General features: G+C 39.5%; 1 non-coding gene across 1 annotated transcript; it reads right to left on the bottom strand.

Moving 5' to 3' along the window:
• Window positions 1–12,395: 12,395 nt before the first annotated feature.
• Window positions 12,396–12,503, bottom strand: LOC112718583 (small nucleolar RNA R71). The gene has a single exon (XR_003160917.1). It is a non-coding gene; the product is annotated as a small nucleolar RNA R71 (small nucleolar RNA).
• Between the last annotated feature and the right edge of the window lie 720 nt (window positions 12,504–13,223).

The raw sequence follows: 13,223 nt of genomic DNA on the forward strand, positions 1-13,223 counted from the left end.
CTTTGTTACGTCGGTTTTGTCCAAGTGTTGTTAGTAATCCTCTTTTTTGGACCTTGTTCAGGTCTCTTTCAGGGATTACTTTGTAGCTTTATGTTTTGGGCTGACTTTGTCATGTCGGGCCCTTCTAAGTAATTTCTGTAATCCTCTTTCTTGGACCTTGTCCAGGTCTCTTTCAGGGATTACTTTTATAACTTTTACGCTTTGGGCCGACTTTGTCATGTCGGGCCCTTCTGAGTTATTTCTGTAATCCTCTTTCTTGGACCTTGTTCAGGTCTCTTTCAGGGATTACTTTTATAACTTTTACGCTCTGGGCCGACTTTGTCATGTCGGGCCGTTCTGAGTTATTTCTGTAATCCTCTTTCTTGGACCTTGTTCAGGTCTCTTTCAGGGATTACTTTTATAACTTTTACGCTCTGGGCCGACTTTGTCATGTCGGGCCCTTCTGAGTTATTTCTGTAATCCTCTTTCTTGGACCTTGTTCAGGTCTCTTTCAGGGATTACTTTTATAACTTTTACGCTCTGGGCCGACTTTGTCATGTTGGGCCCTTCTGAGTTATTTCTGTAATCCTCTTTCTTGGACCTTGTTCAGGTCTCTTTCAGGGATTACTTTTATAACCTTTACGCTCTGGGCCGACTTTGTCTTTGTCATGTCGGGCCCTTCTGAGTTATAGTAAACTTCTTTTATAGGGTTGGCCAAACCTCTTTCTAGGGATTTACTTATAACTTTCGGTTATTACGACTGGTCCAACTTCTTTACGTTGGTCAGTCTTTAAGTTATTTTATAGCAATCCATTTTAATAGGACCTCGTCAGGTCCTTTCTATGGATCACTTTCTATAACTTCTTGCATTATTCTATTTTCATCTTTGCCGATTTTGTAGAGATTGGGTTTAACCCTCGTTTGGTTGACCTTTTAATGAATTTGGTTTTCATCTTTGGTCTTTACCGTGACCGCGTAGTGAATTTGATTTTCACTTCCTGCCGATCTATAGCTTTATAATCGGACGATGAAAGTTTCAGATTAATGCGGCTTGAGCATTTGTAGAAGATCTAAGACATATTTTATTCAAAAGAAAATGCAAATATATACATGCGGGAGTTTAATCCTCTAAGTCGGGTGATTTGTAGGTCTTGGCTTGGCACCTCTTTCAGGAAAAAGAGTGCGCCTTGTCCTAAGATCCTTTATCATCCTTAACTATAGTACCTTCTTAGGTTGCAGGCGTGCCATGACCTAGGAAGCTCTCGCCCATCGAGTTAGGACAGTCTGTAGTAGCCCTTTCCAAGTACTTCTATGACTCGGTAGGCTGCTTTCCAGTTTGCTGCCAACTTTCCTTCTCCAGGTTGAGTTGTTCTTATATCATTTCGGATTAGGATGAGGTCGTTCTCAGTGAAAACTCGCTGTACTACCTTTTAATTGTATCTCGTAGCCATTCGTCGTTTTAATGCTTCTTCCCTAATCCGAGCTCTTTCTCAGACTTCTGGAAGTAGGTCGAGTTCTTCCTTCTGAAGTTGGGAGTTGGCTTCTTCACTATAGTGGATCACTCTAGGCAACCTTTCTTCAATTTCCACTGGGATCATTGCCTCCATTCCGTACGCTAATCGGAAGGGTGATTCCTTTGTGGTAGAGTGTGGCGTTGTTCGATATGCCCATAGGACTTGCCGGAGCTCCTCGGCCCAGGCTCCCTTTGCGTCCTGTAATCTTCATTTCAGCCCTGATAAGTGTGTGTGCGCATATTGTGTGTGCACGCGTGCTTAGGGTTGGGTGGAGGCGTAACGTAAGCCCAGAGTTGGCTTAACTCTCTGGATCTTGGCCTGGAAGTTACGTCACCAGATCGGCATGCACGCGGCAGGTGTGCGAACGCGCGTATATGCTTATAGACTTATGGGCACGAAGGCGCGCAGTGCGCGTCTGCGTGATGGGTTTTGGGCCAAGGGCTTGGTGTTGGCCCAATGCAAGCCTAACTCTCGGGTGGCATGTGTGGGATGGTGGCATCAGCCTAGGGACACGTACGCGGCAAGTGCGCGTCCGCATACTTTCCCTTAATGATGTATGGGCGCGGACGCACGTTGTGCGCGTCCGCGTGGGATGAGTTGGGCCAAAGGCATAATGTTCGCCCAAGAGAGGCCCAACTCTCTAGAAAATGTGTGGTAGCGCATCCGCTCATGGACGCGTGCGCATACAGCGCGCGCGCGTCTTCCCTCTTCTTCTTCTTTTTTTTTTTCATTCCCCAATAAGCAGAAAAATATGCCCAGGGGCTCCCTATGATGCCTACAACTTTTTATTCAATCAAATTTCATACAATTCACAAAAATGCAATTTGATTTTTTTTTTCATCTACTACTAAACACAACATACATGTGACTATGCTAACAATCAATTTATACAAACAAATCTATATGAATTGAAGATCTACCTACAATGGCAACTCAAACCACTTATTAAACAAGACTAAAAGAGATTGGGAAGAGTTTACCATGGTAGGGCATTGATGATTGGATTTTTGACGGTTTAGAATTTCACAAATGAAATCTCGTTGAAGTATAGTCTCTAAACCAACAATAATCCTCTCATAAAAAAAGTTGTTTGTCACATGTACAAACCCCTAAAATCTATAAACCGAAGTATTTAAACCTCGGGTCGTTCTCCCTAGGAATTACAATAAAGTGTCTTGTTATTGGTTGTGAGTTATTTTGGGGTTTTGATAAGAGGCATGAAAGATAAATGGCAAGAAAGTAAACTAACAACTATAAAAGGCTCTTGGCAAGGTATGAAAATTAGAAGTCCTATCCTAGTTATCCTTCTCAATTGTGATGAGAATTGTTCATTGCTACCACTTAGTTAACCCTTACTAAATAAAGGAAAGTCAAGTGGATGAATTGACTTGAGCCACAAGTTCTAGCCAACTCCCAAGGAAATACTAGCTTTAGTGCACTCCAAACCAATTAGCAATCTCTCCAATTACCAATCAACAAAGGAATTAGATAACTCAACTGTCACTAATTACTCTACCTAGGCCAAGAGGAACAAAATCTATACTATATCTAGAAGAGGCATTTCAACAAACACATAAAAGGCAACAAAAGTAAACAACATAAATTGCAAGAATTAAAGAGAGATCTAACTACAAAGGCAAGAGATCAACAATAGAAAAGCAAAGAAGAACAATTATTATGAATTACCTCTTATTGAATTGAAAGAAAATGGAAGGAACAATAGTAGATATACAACAAAGTATAAGAACATCATAAAGGAAATTACAACAAAAGAATAGAAGAAGAATGAATGTAACAACAAGGAATTGAGAAGATAGAAGTAGAAGAAGATGAATTAAAATCTAGATCTAAGAACTAACCTAATCCTAATTCTAGAGAGAAGAGAGAGCTTCTCTCTCTAGAAACTAACTCTAACTACTAAACTATGACTAATGATCAAAAGTATGAGAGTATCCTCATTCCCCCTTCAATCCTTGGCTTAAATAGCATCAGAAATGAGTTAGATTGGGCCCACAAGGCTTCTAAAATCGCTGGCCACGTGTTGCATTAAGTGGGTCATGTGCCACCATCGGCGCGTCCGCATACCGTGCGCATGCGCGCCCTTATGTGCGATGCAACTATGACAAATCTTATATCATTTCGAAGCCCCAGATGTTAGCTTTCCAACCCAACTGGAACTGCATCAATTGAACCTTTGTAGCTCAAGTTATGGTCGTTTAAGTGCGAAGAGGTCGGCTTGACAGCTTTTCCGGTTCTTTCATTTCTTCATGAGTTCTCCAACTTTTCATGCTTTCTTTCTTCATTCCCTTGATCCAATCTTTGCCTCCTAAACCTTAAATCACTTAACAAACATATCAAGGCATCTAATGGAATCAAGGTGAATTAAATTTATTTCTTTTAAGACCTAAAAAGCATGTTTTCACTCTTAAGCACAATTAAAGGAGAATATACAAAACCATGCTAATTCATTGGGTAAATGTGAGAAAAGGTCTACAAAATACTCTAAATTCAATACAAGATAAACCGTCAAATTGGGGTTTATCAGGCATCTCCCACCTAGTACTTTTAGTTAAAGTCCTTAAGTTGGACATTTGGGAAGCTTATTGTCACGGCTGCTTATGCTTGTACTCATCCTTGAATCTCCAAGGATCTTTGCTTCTCAATTGGTTGATAGAATTTCCAACCATCTTCATCAATCTAGGATAGGGTTCTTCCCAAGACATGAGTCCCCATAGTTGGTCTTCACATAGCGAACCAGGATCCCATATCTTATTTTCGCACCTGTCTTCAATTTGATCTTCATACTTTTTCTTTCCGAGTGGTTGACACATAGAATTCTCTTTAGCACACCTAGCCTTCCGTCGAGACCCATGCAAAGTGGTTCTTGTCCCATTATCATCCCTATACCTTAAAGCTTTGACCTTGGTGAGCTTTATGCCAAATATCCAACCACTATACAACTCGTTCTTACTTTTAATTCCGCAAAGAGCTCTAAGTTGTCCATTCGTTTCAATCAAACCATATTCAAGTGAGAAAGTAAAGCTTAGGGAGAAGAATTTTACCCACTTGAATGTTGTGTTGGATGGTGACTTGGGAGGCGAGACTTCCCCACACTTATACAATGCAAGGTCTACTTCCTTGTGATCTTCTTTGTGTATTTCCAACTCTTGACAAATTTCTTCAATTTCAACCTTTTCCCTTTTATTACTTGACTTGGTGTTGTCTTCAAGAACTTCGGTTTCTTGCCCAATGGGAGGTGATTCAATTTTGGATAGGAATTCATTGATGAATAAATCTATTTCTTGATCAACCTCTTCATATTCTTCAATTTCAATATACACCGTGCCAACTTTTTCTCCTTGGTAGATCTCTTTCGGTTCATTCTCTTTTTCATTGTTCACCAAGGGTATGAGAGGTTGTGCACACTCTTCTATTATTCCAATTCCATGTCCATTATGGGGGATTCAATTGTAGATAGAAATTCCTCCATGATTGAATCTATCTCTTGATTAACCTCCTCGTATTCTTCGATCTTGATATGCTCCGGAGGTTGTTGAGATTCACCAGATTCACATGGTGGTTTCATATTTCTTAAGTCTTGAACCACTTCTTCCTTTGTTTCAATACTCGTAGGCTTCTCCAATTGCTCCACTACTATCACCGATTCTTCCTTTTTCACCGGATTTTCCGATATTTTCTCCATGCTTTGCTCTTCCTTAGGCTTTCCACATGAGGCTACGGGGATAACTTGAGTATTCAAACATTGGTGGGCTAAAGCATGCACCACCTTGGTTAAATTGGTTACAAACTCAAGTGTATCCCGCTTCATAGCTTCTTGTCCTTGAAGTAACAAGGTGAGAGGATCGTCTATTGGGGCTTGGGGTGAGTAGGAGGGTTCATTATTTTGGAGAGAGGGTTCATGGTAAGAGGGTGGTTCCTCGTCGTAAAATTGTAGAGACGGTGTGCATTGAGGTGGTTCTTGGTAGCAATCTTGATAGGGTTGTGGTGGTTCTAAGGGTTCTTGCTCATAATGATCACAAGAATATGGTATGGGTGATTGGTCATATAGTGGATATGGATCATAGGGAGGTGCTTGGTATGGATGGGCATATGAGTATGGTTGAGGTTCATGTTGAGGATAAGAGTCATAGGCATATGATGGTGGCGATTGATTGTCGCAAAAAGTTTCACCATAGCCGTTGAATTTACATGCATTAGGATGGTGATTATACTGATGAGTGTCCGGAGGTTGTTGCCAATAGGAGTGATCAATTTCTTGAGGCTCCTCCCATCTTTGTTGATTCCATCCTTGATACATGTTATCATTGAAGTGCACATTTCCTACAACACAATTAGGACCAAACTCATAGCCAAGGTGAGAATTCATTATGGAAAGACAAAATAAAACTAACAAGATCTAGTAAACAAGAAAGAGACAAGCTATTTACAATATTCACATATGTACAATAACCAATAACATAACACCATTGCAAATCCCCAACAACGGCGCCATTTTGATGATTGGATTTTTTGACGGCTTAGAATTTCACTAATGAAATCTCGTTGTAAAGTATAGTCTTTAAACCAACAATAATCCTTTCATACAAAAATTTGTTTGTCACAAGTACAAACCCCTAAAATCTATAAACCGAAGTATTTAAACCTCGAGTCGTCTCTCAAAGGACTTGCAGGGTAGTGTTCTTGTTATTGGTTATGAACTTGTTTATTTTGGGGTTTTAGATGAGAAATATGAATAGTAAATGGTAAGGAAATTTTATTAACAAAATAGTCTTGGCAAGGTTTGGTTGTCAAGGGTCTTCATCATTATCACTAGCCACAAGTATGGTATTTGCAAGGATTAATCCCACTTAGTCATCCTTTAATCAAATAGCAAAGGAAAGTCGAGTGAGTTATATCAATCCAAGTCCATAAATCCTAGCTTTTTCACTAATTGGATTAATGAAGGCTAGAGTCAATGGCTATCAACTATCAATCAATTGGACACTAGTAACTCAAGAAATCCTAAATTACCTTCTCAAGCAAGAACATAAATTTCTATTCTAACATCTTCCCAAGCATTTCATCAAACACTTGGAAGGTGCAAAAGAAAAGTATAGTAAATCACAACAAGAATGAATTCTAACTACCATTAAATGCAATGAATTAACAACAACAATCAAGGAAATCACAATTATCATGAATTACCTCAAATTGCTTTATTGAAGGAAAACAAAAGAACAAAAATAGATCCACAACAAGGTGAAGAATTACATGAATTAAAGTACAAAACTAGAGAGAGGGAGAAGAGAAGAGTAAGAATTGATAAAGGAAAAGTAAATCAAAGCATGAATTAAACCTAGATCTAAGAGGAGAGATTAACCTAAACCTAATCCTAATTCTAGAGAGAAGTGAGAGCTTCTCTCTCTAGAAAACTATTTCTAAACTAATCCTAATGTGTATGTATGATGCTTAATGTTGAAAGATGCCTTCCCCTTCAATCCTTGGTCCTGTTAATGCATTTTGGCGCCAAAGTTGGTTGCAATGGGCCCCACAACTTCCCAGAAATAGCTGGGCATGAGTTTCATTTAAAAATCACGTGCGGCCTTCAGCGCAGACTCGTACAGTACGTGTACGCGTCCCTGGTCGATATTGCAATGTGCGCGCGAGCGCCTTGTGTGCGTGCGCGTCCTTGGCTAAGATTGCTTCTTTGGCTTTTTATGCTTCTCTCCACTTGCATGCTTCCTTCCTTGCTCCTTTGATCCATGCCTAGCCTATTTTAACCTGATATTACTAGCAAACACATCAAGGCATCTTATGGAATCAAGGATGAATTAAAATTATCAAAGTAAAGGCTTAAAAAGCATGTTTTTACACTTAAGCACAAATATGGGAGAGATAACAAAACCATGCTAATTCATTGGTTAAATGTGAGAAAATGTTATCAAAATACTCTAAATTCAACACAAGATAAACCCTAAAAATGGGGCTTATCAAGCCCAGCCAGTATGACTTTGTTGGCAGCTTCGGCTTGTCCATTAGCTTGGGGATGTTCTACGGAAGTAAATTGTTGTTTTATATTCAACTCGGCTGCTAGCTTTCTGAAGCCCGCATCTTTGAACTAGGTGCCATTGTCTGTGGTGATGGAGTATGGAACCCCGAGCCTTGTGACAATGTTCCTATATAGGAATTTTCGACTTCTTTGAGTAGTGGCGTTGGCTAGGGGTTCTGCCTGGATCCACTTTATGAAATAGTCTATCCCTACTATGAGGAATTTAACTTTTCCCGATCCCTGAGGGAAGGGTCCAAGAAGGTCAAGTCCCCATTTTGCGAATGGCCAAGGTGAGGTCACGCTGATGAGCTCCTTTGGTGTTTCTGACATGATGGACATGTCTTTACGAACTCTGTGGCTTCCTTTTGTAGAGTTGGCTAATAAAACCCTGCCCGAAGTACTTTTTTGTTAAGTGCTTGCGCTCCGAGGTGATTGCCACAAATGCCATTGTGTACTTCTTCTAGAACTTCCTTTGTGTTAGAAGTCGGTACACACTTTAACAATGGTATTGAAATCCCTCTTCTGTATAGAGTATTGTTTATGATAGTGTAGTATTGTGCCTCCCGTTTCAACCTCTTTGCCTCCTTTTCCTCTGTGGGGAGCGCTTCTGTTTTGAGATAATTAATTATGGGAATCATCCATCTTTGATCCTAACTTGTTATGGCCAGGACTTTTTTTTTCCGAGATTGATGGATTATGCAGAATTTCTTGGATGAGGCTTCTATTGTTGCCCCCTGGTTTGGTGCTGGCTAGTTTTGATAGTGCATCAGCTCGGGCATTCTGTTCTCGGGATATGTGACGGACCTCATACTCTCCGAGTTATCTGAGCTGTTCCCTGGTTTTGTCCAAGTACTTTTTCATGGTGGGATCTTTGGTTTGGTAGCTTCCTGCTATTTGTGAAATGACTATTTGTGAGTCGCTGAAGATGATAAGCTTTTGAGCTCCAACCTCCCTAGCCAGCTTCAAACCAGCTAGTAGTGCCTCATATTCCACTTGGTTGTTTGAGTCAGGGAACCCGAATTTGAGGGAGAGTTCGATTTGGGTTCTTTGGTCGCTTTCAATTATCACACCCGCGCCGCTTCCAGTTTTATTTGAGGAACAGTCCACGTAGAGATTCCATTCTGTGGGGATTTTCGGTGTGTCTATAAATTCTGCAATGAAGTCGGCCAGGTATTTTGATTTGATGGCTGTTCGAGCTTCGTATTGAAGATCGAATTCAGACAACTCGACTGCTGATGAGCGGATAATTTATACGCTTTTTGGCATTGTTTTTAGCATGTTTTTAGTATGTTTTAGTTAGTTTTTATTATATTTTTATTAGTTTTTAGTTAAAATTCACTTTTCTGGACTTTACTATGAGTTTGTGTTTTTTTCTGTGATTTCAGGTATTTTCTGGCTGAAATTGAGGGACCTAAGCAAAAATCTGATTCAGAGGCTGAAATTGACTGCAGATGCTGTTGGATTCTGACCTCCCTGCACTCGAAGTGTATTTTCTAGAGCTACAGAAGCCCAATTGCCGCGCTCTCAACTGCGTTGGAAAGTAGATATCCTGGGCTTTTCAGCAATGTATAATAGTCCATACTTTGCTCGAGATTTGATGGCCCAAACAGGCGTTTCAAGTCAGCTCAAGAATTCTGGCGTAAAACGCCGGAACTGGCACAAGAATGGGAGTTAAACGCCTAAACTGGCACAAAAGCTGGCGTTTAACTCCAAGAAGAGTCTCTACACGAAAATGCTTCAATGCTCAGCCCAAGCACACACCAAGTGGGCCCGGAAGTGGATTTTTATGTCATTTACTCATTTTTGTAAACCCTAGCTACTAGTTCTCTATAAGTAGGACCTTTTGCTATTGTATTTTCGTCTTTTGATCACTTGAATCTTTTGATCACTTTAGATCTTAGGATCATCTTTGGACGCCTAGTCCTTAGATCATGGAGGCTGGCCTCTCGGCCATGCCTAGACCTTGTTCTCATGTATTTTCAACGGTGGAGTTTCTACACACCATAGATTAAGGTGTGGAGCTCTGCTGTACCTCGAGTATTAATGCAATTACTATTGTTCTTCTATTCAATTCGGCTTATTCTTGTTCTAAGTTATCACTTGTTCCTCAACTTGATGAATGTGATGATCCGTGACACTCATCATCATTCTCACCTATGAACGTGTGCCTGACAACCACCTCCGTTCTACCTTAGATTGAGTGGATATCTCTTGGATCCCTTAATCGGAATCTTCGTGTATAAGCTAGAATTGATGGAGGCATTCAAGAGAATCGGGAAGGTCTAAACCTTGTCTGTGGTATTCTGAGTAGGATTCAAGGATTGAATGACTGTGACGAGCTTCAAACTCGCGATTGTGGGGCGTTAGTGACAGATGCAAAAGAATCATTGGATTCTATTCCGACATGATCGGGAACCGACAGCTGAATAGCCGTGCTGTGACAGAGCGCGTTGAACATTTTCACTGAGAGGACGGGACTGTAGCCATTGACAACGGTGATGCCCAACATACAGCTTGCCATGGAAAGGAGTAAGAAGGATTGGATGAAGACAGTAGGAAAGCAGAGAGACGGAAGGGACAAAGCATATCCATACGCTTATCTGAAATTCTCACCAATGAATTGCATAAGTATCTCTATCTTTATTTTATGCTTTATTCATAAATAATCTATAACCATTTGAATCTGCCTGACTGAGATTTACAAGATGACCATAGCTTGCTTTATACCAACAATCTCCGTGGGATCGACCCTTACTCGCGTAAGGTTTATTACTTGGACGACCCAGTGCACTTGCTGGTTAGTTGTGCGAAGTTGTGATTACGAGTTGAGATTGCAATTGAGCGTACCATGTTGATGGTGCTATTGATGATCACAATTTCGTGCACCAAGTTTTTGGCGCCGTTGCCGGGAATTGTTTGAGTTTGGACAATTGACAGTTTATCTTGTTGCTTAGATTAGGTATTTTTCTAAATTTTTAAGAATGAATTCTAGTGTTTCAAGGTGATGTTCTTATCATCACCAAAGCTGATTGATCTTCATCAATTTAGCTCTTGAATGCAATGTCCTGCTGAAGCGTGGCTAGCCATGTCTAATTCCTTTAGACTGAAGCTTTAGACTAACATTGCATGATTCCTGGAATTCTTATTAAAAGTTTTGATCCTCTTTATTTTCTTTTTCCACATAATTTTTGAAAAAACCAAAAAAATTATAAAATCATAAAAACTAAAAATATTTCTTGTTTGAGTCTAGTGTCTCATTTTAAGTTTGGTGTCAATTGCATGTTTCTGTTCTTCTTGCATTTATCATGTGTCTTCATTGATCTTCAAGTTGTTCTTGATGATTTACTTGCTCTGATCTTTAAATTCTCTTATCCTGAGTGTTTTGTTGTTTCTCATATGCATTCTCAATTTGTTAGTGTCAGTAGTATACAAACTTCTAAGTTTGGTGTCTTGCATGCATTGTTTATTTGATTTTAGTTGCATTTTGATTTTTCCTCATCATTAAAAATCCAAAAAATTTTTAATTTGTGTCTTTTCAAGTCAATAATACAGAGAATTGAAGATTCAGAACATTCAGCAGAGGAATTACACAGAAAAAGGTGGGTGTTCAAAACGCCCAGTGAAAAAGGAAAACTGGCGTTTAAACGCCAGCCAGGGTACCTGGCTGGGTGTTTAACGCCCAAAAGGGTAGCATTTTGGGCGTTAAACGCCAGAATGTATACCATTCAAGGCGTTTAATGCCAGGATGGCACAAGAGGGAAGGTTTCGTTTTTAATTCAAATTTTTTTTAAGTTTTCATAATTTTTCAAAATCAAATCTTTTTCAAATCATATCTTTTCAATCATATATTTTCAAAATCAATTTCTTTCCATTTTCAAAAATACTTGCTAACAATTAATGATTTGATTCAACATTTCAAATATGTTGCCTTTTCTGTTGAGAAAGGTTTAATGTTTGAATCATATCTTTTCTTGTTAGCCAAGTCATTGATTTTAAAAATCAAATCTTTTTAAATTGCTTTTCAATCATATCTTCTCAATCACATCTTTTTCAAAATAAGTTTTCAATCATACCTTTTTGATTTCTAATTTCAAAATCTTTTTCAAAAATCACTTAATTTCTTTCCCACTCTTAGTTTTCGAAAATCATCAATCAATTTTCAATATTCTTTTTTAAAATCTTTTTAAATTTATTTTCGAAAATTTCTTCCATTCTTCTCACATCATAATTCTTCTACCTCCTCCTTCTATTCCTCTGACACCTCAAGGAACCTCTATACTGTGACATAGAGGATTCCATATTTTCTTGTTCTCTTCTCTTTCACATGAGCAGGAGCAAAGACAAAAGCATTCTTGTTGAGGCTGACCCTGAACCTGAAAGGACCTTGAAGCGAAAGCTAAGAGAAGCTAAAGCACAACTACCTAATAGAATTCTTCAAAGAAGAAGACTTGGCAGCCAAAAACAATAACAATGCCAACAATGCAAGGAAGGTGCTGGGTGACTTTACTGCACCTACTCCCGACTTCTATGGGAGAAGCATCTCTATCCCTGCCATTGGAGCAAACAACTTTGAGCTTAAGCCTCAATTAGTTTCTCTAATGCAACAGAATTGCATGTTTCATGGACTTTCATTGGAAGATCCTCATCAGTTTTTAGCTGAATTCCTGTAAATCTGTGACACTGTTAAGACCAATGGGGTTGACCCTGAGGTCTACAGACTTATGCTATTCCCTTTTGCTGTAAGAGACAGAGCTAGAATATGGTTGGACTCACAACCTAAAGAAAGCCTGAACTCTTGGGAAAAGCTAGTCAATGCCTTCTTGGCAAAGTTCTTTCCACCTCAAAAATTGAGTAAGCTTAGAGTGGAAGTCCAAACCTTCAGACAGAAGGAAGGTGAAACCCTCTATGAAGCTTGGGAAAGATACAAACAATTGATCAGAAAGTGTCCCTCTGACATGCTTTCTGAATGGAGCATCATAGGTATCTTCTATGATGGTCTGTCTGAACTGTCCAAGATGTCATTGGATAGCTCTGCTGGAGGGTCTCTTCATCTGAAGAAGACACCTGCAAAAGCTCAAGAACTCATTGAAATGGTTGCAAATAACCAATTCATGTACACTTCTGAAAGGAATCCTGTGAACAATGGGATGAATCAGAAGAAAGGAGTTCTTGAGGTTGATACTCTGAATGCCATATTGGCTCAGAACAAAATATTGACTCAGCAAGTCAATATGATTTCTCAAAGTCTATCTGGAATGCAAGCTGCACCAGGCAGTACTAAGGACGCTTCATCTGAAGAAGAAGCTTATGATCCTGAGAACCCTTCAATGGAAGAGGTGAATTTCATGGGAGAACCCTATGGAAACACCTATAATCCTTCATGGAGAAATCATCCAAATCTCTCATGGAAGGATCAACAGAGACCTCAACAAGTTTTCAACAACAATAATGGTGGAAGAAACAGGTTTAGCAATGGCAAGCCTTTTCCATCATCTTCTCAGTAACAGACAGAGAATTCTAAGCAGAGCCATTCTAACTTAGCAACCATGGTCTCTGATCTAATCAAAACCACTCAAAGTTTCATGACTGAAACAAGGTCCTCCATTAGAAACTTGGAGGCACAAGTGGGTCAGCTGAGTAAGAAAGTTACTGAACTCCCTCCTAGTACTCTTCCAAGCAAT

This window comes from Arachis hypogaea, chromosome 10, assembly GCF_003086295.3.
Source record: "Arachis hypogaea cultivar Tifrunner chromosome 10, arahy.Tifrunner.gnm2.J5K5, whole genome shotgun sequence".
In the NCBI taxonomy this organism is placed as follows: Eukaryota; Viridiplantae; Streptophyta; class Magnoliopsida; order Fabales; family Fabaceae; genus Arachis; species Arachis hypogaea.